At 43.7% G+C, this 24,440-nt stretch overlaps 1 protein-coding gene across 3 annotated transcripts in view; it reads right to left on the bottom strand.

Moving 5' to 3' along the window:
• The window catches only part of LOC116940150 (bone morphogenetic protein receptor type-1B-like), a 55,336-nt gene extending 36,007 nt beyond the window's left edge, over positions 1-19,329 (bottom strand). The window contains exon 1 of one of the 3 annotated variants that reach the window (XM_032949464.2): positions 19,148-19,329. The gene's annotated coding sequence lies outside the window, so the exon portion shown is untranslated. Of the gene's footprint in view, positions 1-5,435; positions 5,807-18,216; positions 19,098-19,147 lie in introns of those variants that run through there. The other 2 variants (XM_032949462.2, XM_032949463.2) reach the window with 2 other exon arrangements.
• Between the last annotated feature and the right edge of the window lie 5,111 nt (positions 19,330-24,440).

Here is a 24,440-nt window from a genome sequence, read left to right as displayed (position 1 = left end):
ATCTCTAGCCCCGCCCACTTACCCTTGGGTTGTACCCATCTCAAACCTTTATAACCTATGGCTGCAGTAGCTCTTTCGCTATATTTCTTCCTGCCTCAGCAGTCCGCCTGCTGTATTTTTTCACCTGAAGACAATTGCTCGTGTTGCGATGCATTCCTGCAGTCACGAAGGCTTTAAGTCAAGTACACATTAATTTTGCCTTAACCATGGACCCGAAGCATGCAGCGAGTGGTGAAGCTGAGTGTTGCGTCTGTGGCCCGGAGGAAGAGGGTGGGCTGAGCCCCTCCTCCTTTTAACCAGCCCCTTCACTCATCATCTCATTGTCATCGTTAATATTAAAAGGTATGTAAAGTTAATGTAATGTTTTTATGTTATTCAGTGTTTAGTTCATAAATTGTTTACTTTAATAAAAATATAGGCAACTTCGTTAAGCTATGACGAGTCTAACCGCGGCCGTGCTTCCCCTAACCGCCTAATTCCCATAGGCCCCTGTACTTTACCAACTGAGGGTTTTCAATATTCATGGATCCAAAAGGCTCCACCTCGCCACAAGTATGGATCGATGAGGGTCGACATCATTGCGATTGCCCTCTTGCTCGCTCGCCCACCCGCCCGCCTGCCTGCCGCCAGTACGGGTCCCGCGCGGCACCTTGAGACACCAGTGAATTATTTATCCCCTTGCATCACACCACTGCCCACCTCCGATCCCAGCTTAGAGGCGAGTGTGTGGAAATAGGGAGTGGTGGTGCTCGTGGTAGGGCATTATAATATACTGTCATTCGACGCCCCTCATGTGATGTGCGGGAGGAGTGTGCTATGGGGCAGATCCATCCTTGTATGTGTTTTTCCATGGAAATTACTCTTTTTTATTCCTAGCATCCGTACAAAGGCTAGGATAATATGAATAATAGTCACATACATAATATTTTTGTGCAGATCGATTCTGATAAAAGTATTGGGTAAGAGGGGTAACAATATTTATATAGCATCTAAATACAAAGGTGTGTCCTGTTGCTGTGAGAATAATTCAGATAAACAGAAGATAAAAAAAACATTCACAACAATGTAAAAGAACAATTATGATCGAGTAACAAGATGGGAGTTGAGTGCAGGAATTCATATTCTTGGGTCTTTCGGTAAAGTCACGTAGCGGTCTTCATCACGCCCGATGAAGACCGCTTGTGTTGCGATCAAAGCGTCGTGGGTTTTATTTTATTATTTTAAATTTTATTATCTGTTATTTTTATTTTATTTTCTATCTATATGACTTTACTGAAAGAACCATGAATATAAGGTTCAAAGAAAATAACTAAAAATAACAAAAAAATACGTTTCGATCGCAACACAAAACTAAGATGCAAGACAAGCAATCGTCTTCACCTGGCTTTACCGAAAGACCCATAGAATATGTATTCCTGCAATCACGAAAGCTTAAGTCAAGATGTAACCCAACATCTTTACGTTTTTTACGGAGAATTTGAGGATGCACACGAGAAGGAAAAGGGAGGTGGGAGGGTGAAGACGTGCGAACTGTGGAAAGTGGTCACGGAGAGGTAACTCGTCATTGGCCGAGGAGAGGCACAAGGCCTGAAGCCTTGGGGGCGGTGACATGGCCGAGCCGTAGTGGCTTCTTCGCCACTTGTTTCAGAAGTTGGTGGTTCGAACCCTGCAGGTCGCACGCTAACACTGCAGTTGTATTTACCATTAAAAACACGCCATCTCCTTCACAAAGTAAGTTAAATATCCCGTGGCATCATACAACGGAGTCGACGGTTCAAAATTACCATATTCGGAAATATATTCGCAAACGTCTTAATTGGAAAACAAGGAGTAATCGTCCGCCCTGGACTGCAACAAACTTGGCAAGATCCTCCCGAAAGAGTCTTGTGACTTATTGAGGCTTTCTTGAGTAAACAAGCAAAGTCAAAACACAAAAGTATCGTCTGAATGAGGGGTAAGTAAGCAGAATGGGTGGTGTTGGTGGAGAGGCCAGTGTGCAGAAAGGATTATTTGTCCACAGCACACACCCCCAGGGGTAATTAGGCCCAGCAGAGCGTAAAAACGGGCGGCTGCAGAGAGGCAAACCCACACTACTGATGGTGTTTTCACGAGTACAAAGGGGCGCTGGGAGCCTTTGAAACAGATTACGCACATATGGAGTTACTGAAATGTGGTCCTCTCTGCCAGAGTGACTATAAACAAAACTAAACTATGATCAAGTGCTGTTTATTTCATATATTATGTGTGACCCAAACGAACCCATAATGAGGAACTGGTCTTTATATGTTGAACAAAAATAAAGTATTCAAAATAGATATGGAATCAAGATGTTGCTATTATAAACTCACCATTTATTTGCAATCGTGAAAATAAGACTTCACCATTTGATGGGCAAGAAGCGGTGGGTTTATGGAGAGAAATGTCACCGCCATAGGAATGCGGAATTTCCACCACTGGCTCAGCCTGGAGAGATTAACGTTTTCCAATGCTCACAATTTTGAGCTATGATATTGTATTGTAAACACTCTTTTATCCCTGCTTGGTACACCCTGCTTCTCTAGCCTGTAACTGGAAAATGTGCTCAGTTCTCCCCTTCCAAAGGAGATACTTTGCCTCGATAGGCTTTCACTTGATTAAAAAGCAAGGTTAAGGTGATGACACACTTGCTGGGTTCAACAATGTTATCACTGTTGGGGATGTGGAAATACATAGCATCAGTGTCCTGAAAGAACCAATTGTTCATCTATTGCTCCCCAACAACTGTCATTTATGACTCTGCGGCCAATATAACAAGAGGCTTGCCGGGGTCGTGACCTCAATATAACGGGCCGGATATACTCAGTGGTGTAGCATGCAGCAGAGAATGTCCATACCTAGGTGAACTTGCAGTTAAGAGAAATTATATATTTACATAAACAGGACCTTATGATACAATCTAACATTAACAGTAATGCGGTAAGAGGTAACAGTTTGTACAGCATCCGGCCAGGTGGCTCAGCAGTAGAGCAAATGGCTCAGTCGGAATATTGCGAGTTCAAATCCTGGTTGGGGGTTCACTCAGCCCATCATTACTCATGGGTTGATAAAATGACTACCACTTTTTTTCAGCAGAGGATCACTGCACTCAAAATATAAGCAATATCCTCAATGTAATAACATATATTTTGTCATTCACTTGTATTGCTTAATCATTAAATGTTATACATGCAGAAGTAAACTTGAAAATAATTTAGACAATGTGTTCACACATTCACGTGGCAGAATTTCTGCATTGCGACAACACCAGACCGCGAACATCAGAGGCTGTTGCTGTATCGGTGGACTGTGATGGGCTGCCACATTTGGCAGCCCTCTGAAGGTGGTTCTACATGGGGAACCCTTTGAAAATGCCGCTGCTGTACACGATACTGTTCACAGATAGTTGTGCGATACCGATTATATTTACCATGATAGATTTCTAGCTGTGGTCCAAGTGCTTGTGCAAGTGCATAGAAAAAAATATATAGCTACATTATGCCATTCCCATAAATATCTAATACTATATATTCTTTCAATAGAAAGTTTGAACAAAAATGGAGCCATACTCTTTGGTTCTTTAGGTAAAGTCATGTAGGTAAAAAAATGAATAAAATAAAATAAATTACCTACGTGACTTTGCCTAAAGAACCAAAGAGTATGGATCATTGCAGTCACGAAAACTTCAAATCTAGGAAAAATGGAGCCGTTACTTCTGAGACAGCCCCCTGTCCAGGATAATAAAATGCCTCTTCACTTTGATTAGTTGCTTAAATATTTATATGATCACAGTACCAGTCTCATATCATCACATGACATCAAGTTTCATCAATATGCTGATGATACACAATTGTACACCGCAGTGAAGTAAAAGTTAGATATGAAGAGCCTCGGTCACCTGGAAGATTGCATTGCGAGTAGTGCAGGTGTGGTTTGCACGAAACGAGCAGCTACTTAATCCAGGAAAATTCGGAGGTTCTGCTGGCTGGCACTCGGGCTCAGGCGAAAACATTTGTGGGAGGATCAGGTGTGGCAGTCACAGACTCCAGGATTCAGTTTTCTACTCATCTAAAGAGCCTTGGCACCATACTCGACCAGACTATTTCATTTGATCACCACGTGCAAAATATATTCAGGTCCTGCAATTTTCATATCAGGGCTCTAGGACACATTTGACCACTATTAAGTCGTGACATAGCCAACACTGTGGTGTAGTAGCATAGTATCGACAAGGCTCGATTATTGCAACTCACTACTCTAAGGGACGCCTGGAAAAAAACATGACCAATCTGTAGCGTGTAAAAAATTATTTGGCACGTGTCGTAACGGGTACTGCAAGATCCGACCATGTCCGTCCAGTGCTCGCCGAGGTTCATTGGCTTCCGGTTGCTGAACAAATATATTATAAGCCTGCACTCCTTACAGACAAAGTGCTTGCCACAAATGAACCACAATACCTCTCTCATCTCCTCAAGGAGCATAAACCATCACGCGAACTCTGGTCATCCTCGTAGCAGCTTTTGGCTGGACATCGAAGAAAGACGGCCACTGCATCGCGCGTTTGATGCACTTCTGTGGCCGTCTGGAATACTCTTCCTTCTGATATTAGCAAGCCTATGCACTTTTAAATCATCTAGATTGAAAACTCATTTCTTTAGAACTGCTTTTTGTGTTTAGTTTGTTGTCCTACCGGCACAACTTTGATAAGCATGGTTGGCTACATACGGTGCGAAAGAAGTTCAACATGAATACATACTATACCATAGAGACTCGAGCATCTCCATCCTCATCGCCTTTGACCAAACTAACCAGAATGTGCCAGATCTCATAAGGTCACGAATGCGAAGCATGTTTCAGCCTGGTTATTACTTCGATGGGAGGCTGCCTGGGTACACCAAGATTATATCATTACACTGTTACGTGCCAATATGGATTGCATTTCCAGGAATTTAGGTGACTTCCTACACATTAAATACTTTGAATGGAATTCATCAAACATACCAGTACAGAAATATTATTTTGAGTTTTGAGATTGTCCTGGATATACGATAAGGTATATTATGACTGAAGCGTACATGTACTGTATTTGTAAAGCTGTTCGCTGGCACTTCAAGCCCTACTTGACAGCTCCAACTGAATGATGGTGCATGTTGCACTGTCAGATTGCTAACTCCAAGTAAGCCCTACCACAGACGGTACAACCATTCCCAGGCCAACAAAGCAGAGCCTCAGACTGGTGCACACTCAAGACTGTTACACTGAAAGCGAGGCCACTGTTTAAACTCCGATAACCACACTACCATCCACCTCTGCACAGAGTTCAGACACCTTAATTTGTATGAGCATTTTGTTATTTTTTTCTTTACCATAGAGTATCGTTAATAAGCGATGTACTAAAAAACAGTAATGTTGAGACTCACCATTTAAGAGAAACTGCAGTTGAATGCTCATCTGCTGAGCAAGACGTGGAATGGATATTCTTTGGGTCTTTCGGTAAAGTCACGTAGATAGGTTCAAAGAAAATAACGAAAAATAACAATGGAATGGAATAACTCTCAAGAGCTCAGCACGCACGAGGCACGGACGAATAACGAGAGCGGCTCCTGCCGCGCACCCATAAGCCACAAAGTGGCCCGCAGCGATTGTTGTGGGGAAACTCGGGAGAGAAACCGTCAAGCACCGGAAGACTACCGCACATCCTGAATGAGGCCCCGGTTTGTCGTTTGGAACGCCGGTTCGACTTGTACAACTTCCCCTGCACTCCCCGGCCTCTCTCGGCACTCTCGATGACTCCCCCACCCCATCTCGCCCCCAATGCGCCCTCCCCTCCCTCCCTCGGCACGGCGCGGTCTACAGCCAAGGCGGCCGGGAAGCCTGCCAAGCCAACAGGGGCACGCCGATGTCTTGTGCGTAAACAGGTGTGGGATTGTTGCAAGGATCCCCACCGGACGGCAAGTCTGGAGTCGGTACCTTCAACCCACAGTTTACACCGTTACCGAGAGCGCTGCCTGCAACGACCCGCACTGCCCACCCATCTAACCACCACCGTAACCCCTTGCAGGAAACGAGCAAAACCAATCCCGGTGCTCTCTCACGGCGGCGAGCTGCATGCCAACACTGCAGTCGACAGCTGTCGCTGGCTTTCCCCGTGTGCAGATGACGAGGATAAAACGATGGGTGCCATGTCAGAGGGATTACCTATAGATGTGCACACATTTCTGCTGTGCATTTAATACCCATGTAACAACGTTATTCTACTCCCTCTCCCACCCAGCTAAGTTCTTTATTCAAATAATCTACTATCGCATTTGAGCAACTTTCTTTGTATTTTTCTCATTTGTTAAATGTTTTGCAGTTTTGTTGAAATCATTATCGTCAATTTTACTTTAGCAAACCGTAAAAACGTACACTCTTTGGTTCTTTCGGTCAAGTCACGTAGGTGAAAAAATAAAATAAATTAAATTACGACGTTTCGGGCGCAATTGTTTTCTTGCTGTGGTTGTCCCACCTGATGACGGGCGCTTGTGTTGCGCCCGAAACGTCGTGATTTATTTTATTTATTTTATTTTTTCACCGACGTGACTGTACCGAAAGAACCAAAGAGTATGGATCCTTGCAGTCACGAAAACTTCAAATCTAAAACGTTAAAATGGAATACATTTTACACAATCATAATTTAATAGATGCATCATGAGCGTAAGAATCCGTTTTTGTATTGATGAAATAACGTGTAAATTACATGCATAGCATCCGATTAATCTCTTCCGCTGGATTTTAACAACATACTTTTGTTGGATAGACCTCTATAGGATTTAATTCATGGATAGACATGTTTTGTATCCTCTGGAACTACGAAACAACAAACCATAAGATACATGCAGACCCTGACTGCATCACGACTGTACGCTCCAAATTCCACGTGTCTCTTTTGGCGTCTTTGCACTCTTCACTTAACAGAGAATGTATTTTCGGGGCACAACAACTATGTTTAGACGCTAAAATGGGGCCTTAGGAAGGCCCAGGGGATAAGCTGTTTACAAACTTGATATTTTTCTTTCTCTATCAAATTACAGATAAGTGTCTTTTTCATATTTTTGGCGATGCTTAGGAAATTCTAACAAGTGGCTAGCAATACTGCTTAAGCCAACATTCCATCCCAATTGGCCACGTGTTAAACAGTAGGCAACCAAAACCGCAAAACGTAGAGAAATAGGCCCGCAGAGAATGCAAACAGAAGACTCTTCAAAGGCCCGCCCCGTACATTCTTAGCCCATCCGCCCAACGCACCATGCATGGAAAGTTTCAAACAAAACAGCATCATCATCATCGTGAGCCACGGTCTATCTATTGCTGGATGAATGCTTCCCCATGCTGTCACTCTATCCCTCCATAGTACCTGCGATGCCACAATCCATCTCGCTCATGCACATGAACTGATATCTCTGTGGTGGTCATGCTCTCCGTTTGTTTGGGGTGAGAAACATTTGTGTTCCTCCCACAGAAATTCGATAAATTGTCGTGATTCAGGGTCATGATTCGATCCAGAAGCAATTTTTTTAACAGTTCTAAGAACGGTAGAGCCTCTGGTGGCTATAAGATTCACATGAACCCGATACGTACAACATACACATTTTAAAAAACATTGATTTTTATTCAAGTGATTTAATACAAGTATCGCGAGCTTAATAATCTATATTGACCAATTAATTAATTCATCGTTCTACCCATATCCATTGGCCATCATCCCTTCTATCAACGTTTCCCTGCCAAACCTCACTTCATATTACCGTGGCCAATTCATGCCTATTTCCATAAAGCAGGGCATAGCCAACAACGGTCTGTTATCCTCTCTCTCATACTGTCTCTCTATATTGTCACGGTGAACAAAACTGGAGGACACACACTTGGCTTCCGGGGAGTTGACGAGACAGTATTGCGATTCAAGCACGTTCACCGACATGCAGGCAAACGTGAAGCGCAAACGCTTACTTACTACTGTCCGGCCTCTAACACCGAAAGCTCACCGAGACATAATTCTGGGAGACACAAAGGCAGGAATTGGCTACTCAAGGATGGAACGAATGTAAACTCTTAACGGTAAATAAGAAGTAATATGTATGTTAAACTTCTTTCGCACCGTACGTAGCCAAACATGCTAATTAGAGGTACAGTGGAAGGACAACAATCTAAACAAGCAGTTTAAAAAAAAGAGTTTTCAATCTATATTTTAAAGTACATAGCTCCAGTGGCTTATTAATTTCGGAAGAGCATTCCAGACGGCCGCAGAAGCGCATCCGAAAGACAAGCGCATCCGAAAGTGTGTAATGCATTGCAGGGTCATGATTAACACTGGACAGGATGGTCAACTAGGCACCGTAACACGTTCAAAACCCCATAACCCAGCGTGCACACCAGAATAAAATATAGAAACTATGAACTTGACACCACACAAGCTCCAGAGACACCAAATATGGCCTTATCCACACGTAATTAAACAAAAATATTTGTGAACATTTTTTCCCCTAAATATCAGAGCCAAAAAAAGCAAAAGCCAAACATGCTGGCCAAAAATATAAACGTCTCCTGTACCCAACGGTGGAATGTTTTAAAAGCACGGGGTAAAAGGGCTGCGTTATCTGTGCATTAATCATTTTGAAATCTGTGTTGAACGCAAGGATGGCTTTTTCATTGCCTCCCCCCACCCACCTCTCTCTCAACTCCCAGGCCCAAGCAAGGGGGGAAAGAAACGTGGTGTTTTGCGAGTGGGGCGGTGAAATTCACCAAAAAGTGCAAACATGTGTGTGTGCGCACGCCCAAGCGGTGAGGTCACGATGGCTGGAAGAGTGGGGAGAGAAACTCCCGGGAAGCAAAGCCGCCATTTCACACACACATGTCCATAATACGTCCTGGTGTCCACAGCAAAGAATCAAAAAGGGAAAACTTGACGCTAACACGTATTTAAATCAAATCACTGCGGGGCTATGGAAAACGGTAAGGTAACGGAGGTGGCGTGCGTAACGCATATTTCGGAGTGTCTGAAGAATGAAACAGTCCCAACGTCAAGGAACAAGCGCCTGGTTATGGAGAGAGTCATTTCACGACCTGAGGAGCTGGACAAGGTGGAAAGTGAAGCCTTGGCAGTATTTTAGCCAACAACAAAAACAACAGTTACTTCCACAATGGAGGGCACACACCCCACACACACACACACGTGTAATCATTGTTGAAAAAGTGCCCAAAGCTAGTGGATCACAAATGCATAAAACTGAAACACAACAATAAGAGTCTAAAGAGGTCAATTAAAACCTTCAGCTGAGGGAGAGTAACAAAAGCCATGTAGAATAAATAATTGAACAGAACACGTCCATTAATAATTAAACCAATAGCCAGCCTTGCTCTGAGAAATAATTAAAGTGCATGGAGTGGTCACATGACGTGGTTTCTGAAGTTTTACAAATGGTCTGTTTCATAAGAATGATGGCGTGAAGACACATTGTTTACGTACGTAGTACATTACGGACAATGTAACGTGAAGACAGTACCGAGTATAATGCACCATAAAAAATAAATATCCAAAGCCTGTGAAATTGTGAACAGATAATAATAGAAGTTATTCATTAAAACCATAGTACTGTATGAGTAGAGGTTTCATACGAGAGAATAATAACCACTAAAGTTATGAATTAAAAAGTCAAAATACGTGTGTTTAATTTTACTAAGGGGAAATGATGTCCGATTCACAAGTCACTCTTCACAAACATTTATGCCCAATGTTCTGTTATTGCGTTTTCTTTATTACGAGAGTTAACCATATAAAGATGTCACCTTGAAATGATTATGTTACATTACTCAGTGATTTACTAAAATGTTTAAACACGACTTTGGTCATTTTGTTTCCAACAAAAGCCTTCACGCAGATCCACAGCTGCCATTATCTAAGCATTCCATGGATATCGTTTCTTTACAAAGAGCATTTTTCTCCAAAAGAAAATAGTTTATCTATATATATAAAAAAATGAAACTCCGCTTTCAGGCGGTATATATGTTTTTTTGCCATTATTGTGGAAAAACCAATGATGCTGATATTAAGCACTTTGGGTGCTGTCTGATCTCGTGGAAAACATCCCAGCCGACACGTATCCTGAACGCATCAAGAAAACCCAGCAAAAGACTCACAACGGCACATAAGCAACGCAACGAACCGCTGGCCCATTCTTAGCACAATTAGCGATTGTTTTATTTTGCTAACAATTGGTAAATAAATATAGTTGTAAAAAAATCCTAAAATTTAAGCAAAACGCATTAAAAGTACGTAGTCTAACGTCAGAAGGAAATGGGGCTGCATTTTCCCTTTAAAACTGCGCACCTTGGTTTCTAACTGCACACACATTCCAGCATAGCTGAGCAGAATGACTTGGGCTTCTTACTAATTACTCACAGATTTAGCAAAGCAGGCGCCAAGACAGAAAACCAGCAGAACGTCTAGGCCATAGAATCTGGCCAGATAAGGTTACAGACAGCACCCCCGACTCCCTCATACACACTGGCCCCTCAAAAACATCGAACTCAAACAGAACAGGAAGAAGTCAAAGGGAAAAAACCACCGCTCGTACACTACGGCACATCTTATTTCAAGTCAAGCAATTTGAAGAGGTCGCAGATGGAATATATTTTTCACGACAAAGCCTACGTTTGTTCGCGCACAATAACAAAAAAGGCTATGATTAAGCAATGGCCACAGGTAAAGACAACATCATTATACTTTCACAAAATCATCTAACTCTCTGAACTACCATTTGTAGGAAGATAGTAACAAGAGGGTTTGGTAAAAGCATGTATAAAGAACACAAGGATATGACGCTGGGTCTGCCATCAAAGATGGGGTCCAATTTGTGTTCTTTAAATGCGTAATAATGGTTCCTCTATACCATGGCAGCAACCTTACTCAATATGGATCGCATTTGTATAGGAACCAAGACTGGATTAATGTGGTATCCATTAGATGTATTCTTTTACCGCTGCTGTGAAACCAATGGCTAGTGTGGCATAAGGAACTCAGTAGCACAGGGTGCCTGTGAGTTGACAGTTATTCTAAAGTTAGCAGATTAAAAATAATGACTTAAAGCTTTCGTGACTGCAGGAATTCATATTCTCTGGGTCTTTCGGTAAAGTCACGTAGATAGGTTCTATGAAAATAACAAAAAAACTACGACGTTTCGATCACAACACAAGCAATCGTCAACAGGAGGAAAGCTGCTGAATGCAGACTATCTATGGGTGTATAGTCCAAGGGTCATAAACGAAGTGGGCAGGGCTAGTCATGTTAATGTGAAAAATTAGCATGTTAATGTGAAAAATTAGCATGTTAATGTGAAAAATTAGCATGTTAATGGCAGTTCGCAGAGCAGCAACGGTGAGCTCGGTGAGCTGGGCGAGCTCGGTGGCTGTGTTAATGTGGGAAATTTTACCTGTTCATGTAAAATCAAAGAGCCTAAAATAACACCCCAACCGTTGGGAAAGAACCATCTGAGGACCCAATCAAAACCATCACCTTGCCATACACAGCAGGGGTCACCAAAAATATTTCCAAAATCATGAGCAAACACAAGATCCAGGTTCGATTTAGCACAGTACATAAAATTCGTGATATGATCCCATCTGTGAAGGATGTGGATCCCTATGTCAATCTCTTACATTGACATGCTAATCTCTCTCACTTTAACATCACTAGCCCTGCCCACTTCGTTTATTACCCTAGGACTACACCCGATAAAACAGTCTGCACTCAGCAGCTTTCCTCCTTTTTCCTCCCGATGACGATCACTTGTGTTGTGATCGAAACGTCGTAGTTTGTTATTTTTTTATTTAATTTGAACCTATCTATGTGACTTTACCGAAAGACACAAAGAATATAGATTAAAAAATACTTTACAATATCCTGCAACTAAAATGGGCAAAAATTAGGAAAAATGTTTTCTTCATTTGCTTTTGTGGTTTAATGACATTTCTGAAGGTGTGCCTAAGTTCTGTTTTCCTCCACCAATAATGCAACCCCTGGTGCCTAAGTGATGCATTAATTGCACGTTGGAGACTCATCGCTGAGAGAAGCCAATTATTACTACTGGTAATGGGCAAGCACAAGAGAATTACCGCGTAAAGAGCAATGGGCTGCTGTTATCGCCGTGCCACTCCACAGCCCCCTCTCCCCACTACGCCCCTCACCCACATGGAGGGCCTTAACTGCTTAGGACAGTCAATGGGAAAGGACCCCAATCTTATCACAATGCTAGCACCCACCCCATTCCACATGAATGTGAAGTGGCTTTCCTTACAGGTGAAAATTCATAAGCGATTGTTAATCCACTCACTTTTTCTTCTTTGGTTCTTTCGGTAAAGTCACGTAGAATGAGAATATCATCAGGTTAAGGGGACGAGACTGTATGGAGGACAGCGCTTAAGGCCGCTTGTGTTGTGGCCGAAACGTCGTGAGAATATTATTGTGTTATTTTATTTTATCAATTTATTATTTTATTCTCATTCTACGTGACTTTACCGAAAGAACCAAAGAAGATGAATCCTTGCAGTCACGAAAGCTTTAAATCGAAATTTCCACTCACTTTTGTTGCTATATTATAATACATATATCTTAACTGGTGAAGCTTTCTAAATTTGACATAGCTGTATCATATAATGTAAAATATTTAATCAGTGTCAGTACTTGTTTGCTATGTATTTGGCAACTGATACCCTGGACACCCTTGTGAACGAAATGTTCTATATCAAGGGATATTCCAGATGAAATATTTTAATTAAATAAACATAAAATATATTGCAAAAAAAATGTGCTTTGCAATTCTTTGTGCAACGTTAACCTGTAGTAAAGACAACACGGGTTATTAATAGTACTTAAGACCACACATTGTCATTGAGTTTCAAGTTACTCGAAGACTGCACACTACAGAGGCGAAACTGACATTTTCACCAAAAGAGCAGACCATCAAAATCACTCTTTTACGAGGCAGACATTAACGGTGTGAATACATCACGTAATGTTAGCCATGATTGCTGACGGACACCACCATGCTTAATGTAAACTTGAGGTTTCAAGGCAGATCGCTATGGACTGCACAATGTTCACCATTTACACAACACAAACCAGTGCAGAACTTTGCATCTGTTTCCACCAAATTAGTGTCAAAAAGTTACTTAAAGTCAAGCAACAGCTCGAAACTACCGCAGAAGTACTTAAAAGGTCTGATGAATGTCTAGGTAGCACATCATAAAGTGGCCATCACTGACAAAGAAAAGCGGCAAAGCACACTGCCACCCTCTTCCGTGTGGTATCGCGTGAACACAAAACATAGCGGGGGCCCTGGGTGTTTACATGCCGAGTTTATCACACGTCACACTCAGGTCTCAACAAGGCCTCCAGTGTGTAACTGTGTGGCACCAACCAAACACAGAGGGTCAAATCTGGTACTGTTTACACACAAGGACCTCTGCACTGTGCTCTTATCAAATTAAAAAACAAGGATTCAATTCCATTCAACGCAGCCCAGATGGGGCCTTCTCAAAGGCTATAAACTGGTGCAGTTATCATTTAAAAATGGAAAGGGAGACCACTGAATGTACGACTCCAGGATTTGTATATCCAAAGATGCTTACTGTAAATATGCAGATTGTGATAAACTTAAGCACAACAATGCGTTTCGATGACAAAAGCACTACTATCGTGCGGTAACCACCTCTATTTACCCATTTCGGCTATTTTTTTGAACGGGGAAAACAGTTGCCACGTTTGTCCCAGCAAATTATTCCCACACAGCAAAGTGGGTGAGGCATTTTCTGGGCCCCAGCAAGCCGCCGGCTGGCGGGTTGCGGCAAATGCCGAAATGCCAGGGGTACAGTGGTGCAATGCGGCCGGGGGGGGGCCTTGCTGTAACACGAGACACGAAGCCCATTACTGCAGGGCACAGACGCCACAATCAATCGTTCACTGGGGCTTCTTGGGGTTCAGTGGAAATTCCTTAAGGCTCCCCTGCAAAACCAAAGCATCACAAACACATCACAAGCGACACAGCCGACGACGCATGCAGCAATGGCGAGCCTCGATGAGATAAACCACAGAAAACTGAACAAAAATGCGCCGGCGTGCCCTTCAGTGACCACGCCAGCATCAACAGAAGCCATGCGTCGATTCAGCACCACCAACTCAATGAATTGTCACAAACTGATGCCGAGATTCCATATTAAAAAATCTATCATTTTTGTCACGCTTTATCTACGCGTTTGTACTATTCCTTCTTTTATAACCTCACTTGTACAGTATTATTTGCTCCAAAAGCCTAAACGTGACATTAGAATATGAACGTCAGAAGTTATAACCTATTCTACACACAGTATGATGTATCACGGACATTTGAATCAGTTTCAATAAAGGAAATGATGTAATGTTACATTGCTCTTAAACAGCCAACGTTAATAATGTGACCATGCCTGCCTTCTGTTAAGGGGATATACGGGCGATGCGGGAGGCAGTGGTCCAGTGGTTACTGCACTGCACAACGGATCCCGCAACCCGATGTTTGACTCCCATCCATGGCAGCCAGCCAAGGAAAGTGCCATCAGAACTCGTCTCGGGATTCCCTGAGGACCACTCAGCCCAAAAAAGTACCTGGTGCAAAGTGTAAACATCAGCTCTGGTGAAACTAAGCCAGCTAGAAGTGGTGATGGCCACAGCACTCCCTCGTGTGTAGTACTGGCGTTAATAGGCAATTGCCAACAGCCCTTGTCCCAAAAGTCAAAACGTTGAAACGGGGGATCTTTACCACAAACATGGGCCAGGGACAGTACTTTCCATGGACGATATAAACAGAAGTGCCAATGCAATGCCGGCAAGATCAAACACGGAGGCCCCAACCGCTTTGTTAATGGGTGCTCTTGAAGAGCAGATTCCCAAGATAGTCCATACCATGGAGCCCTCAAATGGTTTCTCAAACACTGCACGGTATGTTTTCTAGCCAACCGCAGCTCACGAGATGTCTCACATGGCCTGTGCGTCCACCATTTATGGCACAGCACAATCGTATTCTCCTGTCTCTGATGGATATTTAACACCCATATATATTCAAAATTAAGATAATTCTGCACAAAATGAGCAGCACAAAGTACATGATGAAGTGGCCAGGGCAAAAGTTAGAGTTTCACTAACATGGACAACTATACTTTGATACTTATTTTTCGTGATTGGCATACCTTTCCTTGATTTTGCACTCCTATTGTTTGTTGTACTAACTTGCTGACCCACCCCTATTGGACATTTGTGAAACGGAGCTTCATAGCTCATCAGATTCCTCCAGTCTAAATAAAAATTATGATTCTGAGTTAAAATGGCCGCAGAGAAAAAGTAAATAACGTGTTTGTCTTGTGCAGTTTTGCTCATTCAAAAACCTGGACAATTCTCCCTTCATAGCGCCGCTCTGTACCTTGAACAGAAAACGAAAAGGGATGGTCTGTCTTATACTGTATATACCATTCACAATCCATGTCATTATAACAATATATTATCAAACACGGCCCAAATGAGACTCAACACTTTCATTGGTCAGCTTGACCAGTTCCTTTTAAATAATCTTTATGATGATGGTAAAGGCAGTATGTTACGTAAAATAAAACGTAAACATTGGAATTGCATACATCATACACACCAGGCAAAATACAGAATACAGCAGCAATATTTGCAAAGCACTCACAATAATGCGCAAATGTACAATTAACGACCAAGTTAAAGATTAAAATTTTAAGGGTAGGGGTAAGTAGGCAGACATTTTCTAGTTTACCTGACTTGCACATAGCTCGTCAATCTAACTACCCGTTCTGCAAAGCACCAGAACGATCCGATCCTCTTGCCACAATGTACTGTGACTGGCTGGTTTATAACAATCATTACTGCCATAGAAAGCAAAAATTCGGCAGAATACTGTGTTCATATCTGGTGCGGAGCACTAAGTTGCCGTCTCACTCACTCTAATGATACCCTTCATTGATTCCCTAAAGCAGTCAGAATTATCGATGATCCAGCACTAATTAATTCACTCGCTCATTCGTGGTTAGCTACCTCCTTATCACTTTTCTATTGCTACTACCACGGAGAGATACTGTTCCCATTAACTTCGCCGATGGATTGACTCGATCTACCGGGCACTGTTTCGTCTCAAACACAGACCAACACCGTACACAGAGGCCATCAAACAAGCCCTTCATAAAGTACTGGATAAATGTGTTCATGAGTATTTAGGTAGTGTATCCCGTGTATTACAGTAGCAGTGCATATGCATTTTGAGTATTAGTACGGTTGGATACGCACGGTGCGAAAGAAGTTCTACATACAATGCTGTTTAAGGTTATTTCCAGGGGTCGTCAACCAAAATAACAAGAGTAAAAAAAATCGACATTTTAAGAGCCGGAATGCATGTGCTGAAAACGAGACGGTGGTCCTTAATAATAATAAAAAGTCACTTAGCAATCCTTAAAGAGCCGCAGGTTGCTGACCCCTGGGGGGCATTGCCGGTCCAACCACTACACCTCAAGTCACAGCAGCACTTCTCTCTCCCCGCTTCTTCTCTCGCGCCGTTTCATTGTTTTTTTTTATTTCCTCCTCCTCCCCATCGTCTCTTTTCTCAAGCTCGGAATAACCTTGCTCAACCCAAGCGTTGACTCTTTTATCCATGACAACTTTCGGCAGGCAGGCGCTGTGTGTTTGCTGGTGACCGCTTGGCGTTTTGAACCTGTGCTCGGGGTAAACTGTGTAAAATAAATAGGAGACCGGGAAGTCGATTTGAGCAGCAGATATTTTTTGTTTGACCACGGCCCCAGCACGATGTTTCTGCAAGGTGAGGCCAGGCACGTAACTACCAACTCAGCTGCTGCTGTCGCTCTCCACGTGACCACACAGACTGCATTGATTTGAAAACCACTGCACATCTAACACATTGCACAGGTATTCTTATATGCGCTATTGTACGTGCTATTGTATGTGCATATAAACACGTACCAACACGTATACAACGATCATGAAACAATGTCCTTTAGAAACTACTGCATACATTTGTGCACGAGTGGTTTGGTCGTGTACCCCGTGTTTGACAGTAGCAGTGTATATGCACTGTATTCTGAATATAAAGCTGTACAGTATAAGCCGTGCCTGTACTTGAATGATGCCGTGTATACAATCCCACATACCGGTATTAGCGTACGTATGTGATCCACGTGGATACACACGCATATTGGGTTTACATACGAGCATCAAACCACACACAGCTCTAACATCATGGCTGTATTACAGGCGCACCACCAACCTTAAGCCTCAGTCTAACCATGGCATTAACCAAACACGAGCGCTGGCACGACTAACAGCAACAGCCCCACTACTTGTTTGAGTAACCAAAAAACATTAGCACGACCATACCACTGTCTCTAGCTCTAAAGATGTACTAATAACCCTAACTGAATGTTATACAATACTTCGCCCTAATTCTATCCCTGGACTAGACGCGGACATGACCTGGCTTTAAGTATAAAACTCACCTTTACCCACAGCACTAACCTTAACTGCATCTCTAGTATCAAAGGCTTGACCATACCAATAACTTAACCGTAATCCTAACATCATTTGGCTTTAATCGTAACGAACCCAATCACTGGAATTCGTAGATTTCGCCACAACACGAACCCCAGCCATAACCTTAACACAAACAGCAACACCCAAACCTCACCCTTATCTCCACTCCTAGGCTAACATTACTTTAAAAAAACACATTAACATCAGATCCGACCCAACACACATCGAGTGGTTTTCATAATAAAACACGAATCGCGTGGCCACGAAACGTTACCGATCCCACCCCACAGGCACCTCGCGAGCCTCAATCACTGCCCCCGACTAAACCCACACACACAACCCAAACGACCGCAGGGTAACCACGCCACGGACCCCCCCATCCTCCTACTCCCGCGTCCAACAACCCCGAGGAGCAACGAACCACTCGTCCACCACAGCCGTGCGTGCAGCGCGCAGCACGACACCGAGTGACCGACTCAACAAAAACAGCGGCGGCGGCGGCCGCGGCGAAACACGACAGCCAGAGGCGTTTGAGACTCGCACAGGAACCACTCTCGGACCTGACCACGGCGCGGACTTACCTACGACAGCGCGAACACAAACATCGGGGGGGCCGGCCGGGGATCTTGAGGAACCTCCCAAAAGAAGGAGAGGGCCCGAGACTCACGTCGAACACCACCAACTCGTCCACTCTACCACCACCTCCCCCTTCTCTCTCTCCTGCCACATGGGCCTCTGCGATCGTCCACTCACGGAGCCCACACTGCGCCCTCCGTATGCAAATCAGCGTTTCGACGCATCACGTTCTCGTTTGTATCGCCGCCAGGATAAAGCGCCGAAAGTTACTGGAATACATCGAGTTGTCCAAGTGAGAGCCGAGAACACACGAGGTGCCGCGTTTATGGACGTTAAAGAAGAATTGGGCGACGTGGCGAATGTAAATCCGCGTCCCTTTAATTTGTTCGTTTCGATCGAGTTCGCGTTCGCGGCTCTGCGCCGCGATGACGTCCCTACGCTTATGCGTGACGCTTTAAAAACCCGGTGACGCCATGTCACCAGTCGCGAGGCTGCACCGAGCGGTACGTGCCGCCGCGACATGACGTCATTCGTTAGTCGGGAGCATAAAAAAAAAGTCGTGCGCCTAATCGATTATTTACGAAAATTTCATGAAATCATATGAATAGTGCACGTTAGGACCGGCTATATTGCCGTAACACCCTTGACTCGTTCTCTGCACCATTGACATTTCCGTCGTGATTGCGGCCTGCGCTGTACACGCCACGTTTGTCCCGCGTACAACAGCCGGGAAGCTGGCGAAACGGGATCGTCCGCGTAAGAAATCAAAATTTATTCAGCGACGTTACGAATGGACCCAGCCTGTGACTAAACCACCCGCAATCCGCCCATCTTTTTGCGCTTAGCTTGTTATCATTCCCCCACCCCCGTCCACCTCCCGATTAGCGCGGTCGGTGGCTACGTACGGTGCGAAAGAAGTGCACGTGTAGTACTTACGTCTCGGACGCTGAACGGGGCTGAGCCTGGATAGCGCTTGGGTTGTGCGAACACAACGCACCCCGGGTTGTCATAGTTCGGCTGTGGAGTTGTGCTACGTTATGTGCATTGCAGAAGGATAAAACAACAACAACATTGTTCGACTGTACTCCTTTGCTCCCACGTCTATGCCTCCCCCGGCTTCAACGCGCACTGAGCGGCGTGGTGAAGAACGGTCAAATTAACTTTATAGCGGGAACCCCGGGGTCACATAAACTACGTTGCGACGTCTCTTTATGCCTGTTGAAGGTGAACGATACGGCAATCTATTTCTCTCGACGAGCTCTACACGATGCGCTAATCAAAGTTTAAACGTTTTAAATTTCGAATTAAAGCTTTCGTGACTGCAAGGATTCATCTTCTTTGGTTCTTTCGGTAAAGTCACGTAGAATGAGAATAAAATAATAAAATAACACAATAAAATTCTCACGACGTTTCGGCGACAACGCACGCGGCCGTCTTCAGGTGAAAGGTACAGACCTGTCGGGACGACAGAGCTTCAATGAACAATGTTAAGATTCGTAGCGACTTTTAAGCTGGTTGGGAGAAGTGAGGCACCTTGACAAAGGGGTTTACATATCAAATAGCTGAGGGATTAGCTTGTGACTGGTCACGGAAATGGCTATGTTAAAGTCAAAACCTACACATCCACAGAGGCAACTAGTAATTTAGCATTGAAATAGCTAAGGGATTAGCTTGTGCAAATAGCTGAGGGATTAGCTTGTGACTGGTCACAGAAATGGCTATGTTAAAGTCAAAACCTACACATCCACAGAGGCAACTAGTAATTTAGCATTGAAATAGCTAAGGGATTAGCTTGTGACTGGTCACAGAAATAGATGTTAAAGTAAAGGCCTACACATCCACAGAGCTTCAATGAACGCTGTTAAGATTCGTAGCGACTTTAAGCTGGTTGGGAGAAGTGAGGCACCTTGACAAAGGAGATTTACATATCAAATAGCTGAGGGATTAGCTTGTATTTAAATTTCGATTTAAAGCTTTCGTGACTGCAAGGATTAATCTTCTTTGGTTCTTTCGGTAAAGTCACGTAGAATGAGAATAAAATAATAAATTGATAAATTAAAATAACACAATAAAATTCTCACGACGTTTCGGCCACAACACAAGCGGCCTTCATCAGGTGAAGGGACGAGACTGTCTGGAGGACAGCGCTGGAGCGAACAAAGCCACGCTCAGATCGTGACCTTTAAGCTGTGTGATGAGAAACAAAGCGCCTTGACAAAGGAATTAGCATAGAATTTAGTATTGAAATGGCTGAGTGATTAGCTTGTGACTGGTCACAGAAATGGCTATGTTAAAGTTAAAGCATACACATCCGCAGAGGCACCCCTTGACAAAGGAATTAGCATAGAATTTAGCATTGAAATAGCTGAGTGATTGCCTTGTGACTGTTCACAGAAATAGCTATGTTAAAGTCAGAGCATACACATTCACAGATGCACCTAGTACAAATCAAACAGGAGAATTTAGCATTGAAATAACTAGGAGAATTTAGCATTGAAATAACTGAGTGATTAGCTTGTGACTGGTCACAGAAATGGCTATGTTGAAGTCAAAGCCTACACATCTGAGCTATTCACAGTAACTGGGTATACACTACACTATACAATGAATACTATATAGTGAACCAATAAAAAAACAAAAATATAAATTACCTAATTGTTATCAATAAACTCTATATATTCTCCAATCAGCTAAGCTACCAACAATAAGTCGTTATATATCACAATGCTATATGGCGTAAAAATGGGTGGATTCTTACCCTCAACTTTAGCACCACGGATAGCTACGAGCCCCGTTCAGACGGACGAGTTCATCCATGGTCGGAACGGAGGAGGGGGAGAGAGACAGCTGCGAGGCGCTGTTATACTCCATGTTGTAAACCATACCATTAACCGTGGTGTGAGAGGTATTAAGAGTCAATGCCAGCGAAAGAGCTGCGGTCTGAAGGTCATCGTAAAATACAATTAATTAAGAACGGAAATGGTTTAAAACATCTTTCCAATTGTTACTAAGCCAGAATCCATCTTCTCGGTTGAAATTGTCTCTGTGCTTGTATATGTGAATGGCCTCATGAACGAATTTCTCATGGTAGCCGGTTGGTTTGCAAAGAACCTCCGTCTTGGAGAAGTCAATGTCATGTGAGCCCACTGAATTATAACAGTGATCTGCCACGGCAGAGGAGTTCGTTTTACCGTGTTTCAAGTCTGCTTTATGTTCGCGGATGCGGTCCGAGATATGTCGTTTGGTTTCTCCAATGTAGCTACTACCACAGAGGCACTTTAGTTTGTAAACACCCGGGTACTGTATGTCTGGAACAGCATATTTTACAGATGGAACCAGATCACGTATTTTATGTACTGTTCTGAATCGGACCTGGATCTTGTGTTTATTCAGGATTTTGGAGATCTTTTTAGTGACCCCTGCAATGTAGGGTAAGGTGATGGTTTTGAGTGGCTCCACAAGAGGATCCTTCTTCATGACTGGAGTGATGGCTTTGCGGATTGTGTAGTCGGAGTAACCATTAGCCCTGAGAGTCTGGTGTACGTGCTTGAGTTCACTGGTAATGTGTTCCTGGTCGGAAATGCATTGGGCTCTATGGTATAGAGTCTTGATGAGGGACTTCTTCTGGGATGGATGGTGGTGGGAATCCGGTTTCAAGTAAGCATCTGTATGGGTGGCTTTCCTGTAGACAGAGTGGCTCATTGAACCATCAGGTCTCCTTTTAATAAAGACATCCAATAAGGGTAGTTTGCCATCTTTTTCGACCTCCATGGTAAATCTGATGGCTGGGTGTATGGAATTGATGTGGTCGCGGAATTGGTCTAGAGCAGGCTGGCCATGTGGCCAGATGACAAAGGTGTCATCCACGTACCTCTTCCATAAGGTCGGGCGTAGAGTGGCAGTCTGGATGGCGTCAGTTTCAAATTTTTCCATGAATACGTTGGCTACAACCGGAGATAGGGGGGAGCCCATTGGGGTGCCCTCAGTTTGTTTGTAGAAAGTTCCATTCCAGGTGAAGTATGTGTTGGTTAAGCAATGTCTCACCAGGGGGGGTACATCAGTATGCAGTCCTTGATGAACCAGGTCTTCAATGATAGCGATGGTGTCAGGTACCGGGACTTTGGTGAACAAGGACACCACATCAAAACTGACAAGCAGGTCGTCTGGGGACAAGGACATGCCTTTGATTGTCGATACCAGGTGAGTATAATTTAGTACCGCAGAGGTGGTTTTTCCAGTGAAAGGTCGCAGTATATCAGGAAGAAAACGTGCCAGTTTATGCTGATATACTGCGACCTTTCAGTGGAAAAACCACCTCTGCGGTACTAAATTCTACTCACCTGGTATCGACAATCAAAGGCATTTCCCTGTCCCCAGACGACCTGCTTGTCAGTTTTGATGTGGTGTCCTTGTTCACCAAAGTCCTGGTACCTGACACCATCGCTATCATTGAAGACCAGGTTCATCAAGGACTGCACACTGATGTACCCACCCTGGTGAGACATTGCTTATCCAACACATACTTCAACTGACGCCATCCAGACTGCCACTCTACGCCCGACCTTATGGAAGAGGTACGTGGATGACACTTTTGTCATCTGGCCACATGGCCAGCCTGCTCTAGACCAATTCCGCGACCACATCAATTCCATACACCCAGCCATCAGATTTACCATGGAGGTCGAAAAAGATGGCAAACTACCCTTTTTGGATGTCTTTATTAAAAGGAGACATGATGGTTCAATGAGCCACTCTGTCTACAGGAAAGCTACCCATACAGATGCTTACTTGATACCGGATTCCCACCACCATTCATCCCAGAAGAACTCCCTCATCAAGACGCTATACCATAGAGCCCAATGCATTTCCGACCAGGAACACATTACCAGTGAACTCAAGCACGTACACCAGGCTCTCAGGGCTAATGATTACTCCGACTACACAATCCGCAAAGCCATCACTCCAGTCATGAAGAAGGATCCTCTTGTGGAGCCACTCAAAACCATCACCTTACCCTACATTTCAGGGGTCACTAAAAAGATCTCCAAAATCCTGAATAAACACAAGATCCAGGTCCGATTCAACACAGTACATAAAATACGTGATCTGGTTCCATCTGTAAAAGATGAAGTTCCAGACATACAGTACCCGGGCGTTTACAAACTAAAGTGCCTCTGTGGTAGTAGCTACATTGGAGAAACCAAACGACATATCTCGGACCACATCCGCGAACATTAAGCAGACTTGAAACACGGTAAAACGAACTCCTCTGCCGTGGCAGATCACTGTTATAATTCAGTGGGCTCACATGACATTGACTTCTCCAATATGGAGGTTCTTTGCAAACCAACCGGCTACCATGAGAGATTCGTTCATGAGGCCATTCACATATACAAGCACAGAGACAATTTCAACCGAGAAGATGGATTCTGGCTTAGTAACCATTGGAAATATGTTTTAAACCATTTCCGTTCTTAATTAATTGTATTTTACGATGACCTTCAGACCGCAGCTCTTTCGCTGGCATTGACTCTTAATACCTCTCACACCGCGGTTAATGGTATGGTTTACAACATGGAGTATAACAGCGCCTCGCAGCTGTCTCTCTCCCCAATGTAGCTACTACCACAGAGGCACTTTAGTTTATAAACGCCCGGGTACTGTATGTCTGGAACTTCATCTTTTACAGATGGAACCAGATCACGGATTTTAAGTACTGTGTTGAATCGGACCTGGATCTTGTGTTTATTCAGGATTTTGGAGATCTTTTTAGTGACCCCTGCAATGTAGGGTAAGGTGATGGTTTTGAGTGGCTCCACAAGAGGATCCTTCTTCATGACTGGAGTGATGGCTTTGCGGATTGTGTAGTCAGAGTAACCATTAGCTTTGAGAGTCTGGTGTACGTGCTTGAGTTCACTGGTAATGTGTTCCTGGTCGGAAATGCATTGGGCTCTATGGTATAGAGTCTTGATGAGGGACTTCTTCTGGGATGGATGGTGGTGGGAATCCGGTTTCAAGTAAGCATCTGTATGGGTAGCTTTCCTGTAGACAGAGTGGCTGATTGAACCATCAGGTCTTCTTTTAATTAAGACATCCAAAAAGGGTAGTTTGCCATCTTTTTCGACCTCCATGGTAAATCTGATGGCTGGGTGTATGGAATTGATGTGGTCGCGGAATTGATCTAGAGCAGGCTGGCCATGTGGCCAGATGACAGAAGTGTCATCCACGT

This window comes from Petromyzon marinus, chromosome 8, assembly GCF_048934315.1.
Source record: "Petromyzon marinus isolate PM22_M1 ecotype Great Lakes invasive population chromosome 8, UKy_Petmar_22M1.pri1.0, whole genome shotgun sequence".
NCBI lineage: Eukaryota > Metazoa > Chordata > Hyperoartia > Petromyzontiformes > Petromyzontidae > Petromyzon > Petromyzon marinus.
This window is presented reverse-complemented; position numbering and strand designations above follow the sequence as displayed.